General features: G+C 40.6%; 1 pseudogene; it reads right to left on the bottom strand.

Moving 5' to 3' along the window:
• Nucleotides 1-1,721: 1,721 nt before the first annotated feature.
• LOC101706494 (serine/threonine-protein kinase tousled-like 2 pseudogene) lies at nt 1,722-4,550 on the bottom strand (annotated as a pseudogene).
• Between the last annotated feature and the right edge of the window lie 1,236 nt (nt 4,551-5,786).

Below are 5,786 nucleotides of genomic sequence, written 5' to 3'. Positions count from 1 at the left end.
AGTTAATTTTTTATTAGTACATGTTTGTAGTATATGCCATTTACAGTCATTTTTGGGAGTGAGTACATGGACATAATACAACTTGTTTCTTTGTTTAATCCCCATCCCCTTCCCTCCCCCTCCCTCTCACTTCCCCTAATTTCCCTTTTCCTATTTTCATTCTTGTTGATATTATTAATCTTAGCTCATGTTTATGGTATATAATGTTTACATTCCTTGAGATTATTAGTTGCCTATACATGGCACATCTTCATTATAAACCAGTCACATAAGCTTCAACTGAATCATTTTTGAACTCAAAACTATAAGTCTTAAAACTATAAGTTAAAATTCAATTAAACAAGCTTATTTTTTTAACACTGAAATGAAAGGTGTTTGGTAAAATCAAAAATATTTTACTATTTAGTAAATGTGTAGATAATGTATAGGTGCACTCTCACCTAATCAAACATTTAGAGCAATAAAGGATTGAAGTATAAAGCATATGAAGAACAGGCCTTATAACTTTATTATTAAGAAAGTTTTCTGTTATGGTATCATGCTTCCCAGATTTCATTCCACTTTTTTTTTTAACTGAGGCTATTTAAACATAAGCAAGAGTGTTTCCGTAGAGTTTAGATGTTTATGTATTGCCTGAAGTCATGATTCTCCCTTTGGATATGACAATTACTTCCATCACAGCCAATTGAGACATGAAATATAGAAGCAAAATTGCTTCTAAATTAATGGCTTTTAAAAGTTTCCTGGGGAGTTGTCAGAAAGCTCTAAAAATTTTTATGCCCTGTACCAATTTGTAGCATGGGGAAAATGGCAAAAGTAGGCTCAAAGGGAAGTAAAAGGAACCATTATAAATAAATTTTGCCATCTAAATTTGTGGCAAGTTACTAAATTACAGAAAAGAATTGAAAGCAATATTTATGCTAATAAATGTAGCAGTTATTGTTTTACACAAGCACTAGTTTGTCTCCAACTTGGGCAGCATGCTTAGTTGATAACAGAGTTTCCCCAGAGTTACCCAGAGCAACATCATGATCATGAGAACCATGGGTCCCAGTGCTAACTGGATGCAAGTTGAATTGAGATTTGCATCCTCAGACCTCTATAGATATCTGACAAACCACAGCTCATCAAAGTGTACTTGCCTGCTTGTGCTCACATCTTTTGCAATCTAGGCTTCTCTACCTTGCAGTTGTATAAGACTGAGTGTTCTCTTATTTTTATTTATTTATTTATTTTTGCATGGACAGATGAACCTTTATTTTTTAAAAAATAGCACTTCAAATAAATTAAAAGGGATAGGGGCCAGGGATTTAGCTCAGTGGTTCTGCCACCTGTCTAGCAAGTGCAAGGACCCAAGTCCAATGCCCAGTACAAAAAAAAAAGTGATAACCGTCAAGTGTTGAAATTGTGAAGAAATAGTTGACAACCTAGAGAGACTCCAAGCCTAGGTCTTCTAACCTCATTCTTTGTCCAGTGGCAAAAATCCACACATCTCAGTTATTCCCACTCTGTTTTTTCCCCACCAAGATGAAGGAAGCAATTGCAAGCAGGAGACGAGACGGAGGAGAAAGCTGCATCTGATTGGAATAAACATAGCCACGTTCTTGCTAATACGGGTTTCACTTTATGACCAAATGTATTCCTTCAAAAATAGAAAAGGGGAGAGAGAAGCTGCATATCTTTAAAAATTGAAATTATTTAGGGATAAAACACTAACTCTAGTGCCTTTAACAGGCAATAGCAACTTTTTCCCTCCGAAGTCAAACACCATCCCCAGCTGAGCCTTTGTGCTACAAGCATTTCGGGAGATGTTACCTAAACTTTATTAAAAGAAAAGAACAAGTTTAAATATAGACACTGGACTAATCCAGTCTGTATTTTCAAGTCCACATTCTTCATCTGAAGCATTGCATCAGGGACCCCCCTGAGTCTGTAAGTTTTCAAGTTCACAGTGCATGAAACCAGTTTTTCTCTTTAATTTTTTTCCTCACTCAGAGCAGCCACACACAGTGGCCATTGACGCTGGAACCTTATTAGGGGCCTTTTCCTACAAGGCCTGGCCAGAGCTGCCCAAGTTTTCTCCTCATTGAGAATCGATGCTGTCATGCTGTATGGATGGAAAAAAAGCAAGAAAATACAAGCACCTGGTACAGGTTTCATGAGATCCACTTGGATTCGCTATGTTCCAAACCCACTGCTGAATGCCACTTGTCTACTTAATGTGTTGAACAGTCTGTGGCCTTGGAATAGGTCTCAATTTGGAGAACTATTATTGGATGCCCCAGAGGTTGATGCAATAGCAGCTCCAGCAGGGCTACTTGTGGAGACTGACTTTCGAATGTGAGGCAGCAAGTAGGGGTCACAGGCCAACTGCTGGACATCAATGCAGACCTCCTTTTGGTAGGCAAAGCATCACCAGATAAATGCCTTTGCTTCAGGTGTTACAACTGCCTTCGGCAGGAACCGCACTTCAGTAGCTTTAAGAATAGTATTCTCTTCTAGAATGTCCTGGTGGGACTGGTTGTGGCCAAAAGGCTTTCTTCCATAAAGACACTAGTAGAAGATTACACCCACTGACCAGACATCCACTTTATTTGAGATCTTTGGTGGTTACTTCCCAACCACAAAACACTCTGGTGGTAAGTACCAATAAGTACCAGCACCTTGTGATGTTAGCTCCATGCCATCCACTGAATTGTAGTTATCATCATCCATGATCTTGGAAAGACCAAAATCTGTAATTTTTATTTCTCCACATGCTGTACAATTTATTAAACAAATATTACCTGGTTTGAGGTCATAGTGTATGATGTTTATTTCATTTAAATACTTTAAAGCATTCACAATCTGCATGATAATGGATTGGGCTTCTTTCTCCGACATTAATTTGTGCTGTTTCAGGTAGAAGTCCAGATCATTTCCCTCACAGTACTCTAATACTGTACAAAACGAGTCAATGTCCAGTGAAAAGTAATCATACAGCTTAACTATTCTGGGATGATCTAATTCTTTGTGAACACAGTATTCCCTACATGCATGCTTGTGGTAATTCTTCTTCTCATCTCTCCAGTTTTATTTAACTGGTGAATTTTCACAGCTACATATCTTTGCTCTGTTAGATCAAATGCTTTGTAAACCTCACTGAAACCTCCTCTACCCAAAAGATGTAACAAGTGTCTGTCATTGAGGGTTGGATGATCTTTAAATTGTGAATTATCTTCATTATGTATCCTTTTTAGTTCCCTGATATGTAAATTTCTAACCTTTCCTAAGCCTTTCCAGCTCTGCCTGGATCTCTGCTTCCTTTTTCAGATAGTCTAATCTAAGTTTGAAGGTTTCTTCTTGTTCACGGTATTCTGCTAATGTTAATGTTTCATTTTCAGCTCGATTGGTCTTGCTTTTCCGCTGTTTCTGCTCATTGGTTGCTGGAGGGGCCTGACCCATGGCAGGAGGTTTCCACTTGGCTAACATTTTCCGTTGTCTTTCTATCTCTTCCTTCTGAGAATTCATCCTTTCTTGTTGCTTGATAAGATTCTGGAAAGCATAACCACCTGTCCATTGTTCAGTAAAGGAGGCTCCATGTCAGACAGTAGTAAAGTGGCCCAGTCTTAATTGGTCCTGCATGCGCTTATCTCTACATTCCAGTATTCTCCTGTTTTGACTTTTCTATAAGGAGTTTGCTCATTGTGACACACCTATTTAAGCATTCTTTGTATTTCTCTAGCATCTTTTGTTGTTCATCAGTTGCCACCTTAAATCACAGTTGGCTCTTAATAAATCATCTATTCTTCCTTCCTTCTTTTCTAAGTCAGAATTCTTACTATTTTCTAGTGCAGATATTTTTTCTATTGTGAGGTCAGACTGGGTCTGTCTGTGCTGGATGGAGGTCTGCTTTTGGGAGCTGCAAGAATGCTCTGTATTGCCAGATCCGGTAGAAGAGGGACTGTTTTGTTGAGCTGATACAAGCGTGAAGCAGAGGCCAGCTCCCCTTTGTGCTAACTGCTCTGTGTCAAGTCGAGGTTTTGCTAGCATCACTGACGTGAGGGTTGGTAGAGCAGATAGCTCCTCCGACGCCTCTTTCACAGCACTGCCATCTAAACCACAGAAGGGTTGCTCTACTGGACTCGGTAAGGGATTGCATAAGGAATGTTGCGGTGAGGATCCTGCAATTGGTGGAACACTTCTGCCAGGGCTGGTTCCTGGCCCGGTTCCACCAGCAAACTCAAAGTAATCACTAATTTTATGTGCCCTGGGAGTGCCTTTCCCTTGCCTAGTTTCATATGGTTTGGATTTTCTTTTCCGATTTCGCTGGTCATTCTGCTTTTTCTCAGGAGTCTCCACTTCTTTATCACTCAAGGATCCCACGCTGCACAAACTCTGGTTGGAAGACTCACTATTGAGTGGCCCCTTAGTAACTCCAACTCCAGTAAACCTGGCCTCTAATAATTCCTGCCGACGTGGGTCCAGGCTATGTAATTCTTCCATCATTTCTGCCGCCGCCCCCGCTCCACGCTCCTCCAGGGAGGAGCCCAACCCGGCCAGGCAGCGGGCAGCACTCTACCCCGAGGCCGGCCCGGGGCGGAGTCGGAGCCTCTCTGGAGCGCTGCAACCCCGCCTGGGCAGACGTAGCCCGCGCCGGGCTCCAGGAGAGGGTGGGCGAGGGAGAGGGCCCGCGGAGGCCATTGATCCCCGGACTCGCGTACAGAGCCAGGCTCCCGACAAGGGCCCGGGCTCGGGCAGCCACGGGGGGCGCGGGACCGGCCTTCTGGCACCGGACCAGTGTTCTCTGTTATGATGTACCTAATATTCTGAGTGGGTGGCCTTCAATAGTTCTCAACTGATATTGTTAAGGAAACAGAACTGTTCATCAAGCTCTTTACATCATTATGTTGTATGTACACATACAAATTGCACCTGGGCCCACGTTTCAGGCTTTACCTTCTGGCGATTGGCACCACCCCAGAATTCAGTCATGTCTGCAGCTTTACTGTGGTTACAAATAACATTCTATGTATAACATTCTATGTATATTTATTCAAGGCAGAATTGTGAATATTAATGTTACAAAGAGCCAAGTATTAACTAAGGAGGAAAGGTCAATAAGATGCAAATAAAATGTGAGAGTTGAGCTAAACAAATTGGAAAGTGGCTTGGTTAATTGATTTGGTGCCTTGTCCTGAGACTGCAGCTTATATACTGTGCCCCAGCCTCCTCGGCCAGAAGAGTTCCCAAGCCCTGAAGCAACCATCGTGAGAAGATGTAAAGTTAATGGTAATTATTAAATCTATGGAGCTAGAGGAGATCAATATTTTATGTTTCCTAATTACACTGGCAATTATACTCTTTATGAGTTAATGGTAATCAGCAGCAATTTATAGATGACTTGTTTAACTTGATTTAAACTTTATGCAATGTAGTTGGATGTGGTGGTCCACGCCTGTAATTTTAGCTACTTGGGAGGCTGAGACAGGAAAATTGCAAGTTCAAGGCCAGCCTGAACAACTTAGTGACACCTTGTCTAAAAGTAAATTTTTTTTAGAAAAGGATAAAATAACGGGCTGAGAATGCAGCTGAGGTAAGCTGCTTGCCCTGAAAAATAATTGTACAATGTATACATTGTATAAATATCACATACTACACCATTAATGTGTAGTTTTTATGTTTTTATATATCAGCTAAAAAAGTATTACATTTGTAAAAATAATGATTTATGATGCTAAATTATACAAAAATTAAAACAGAATTCTGAAAGAATGGACAGTGTATACAAGAATAAAAAGCAAATT

Source organism: Heterocephalus glaber, unplaced genomic scaffold (genome assembly GCF_053883595.1).
Source record: "Heterocephalus glaber isolate CG9 unplaced genomic scaffold, H.glaber_assembly_v1.0 deba00000621, whole genome shotgun sequence".
In the NCBI taxonomy this organism is placed as follows: domain Eukaryota; kingdom Metazoa; phylum Chordata; class Mammalia; order Rodentia; family Bathyergidae; genus Heterocephalus; species Heterocephalus glaber.
This window is presented reverse-complemented; position numbering and strand designations above follow the sequence as displayed.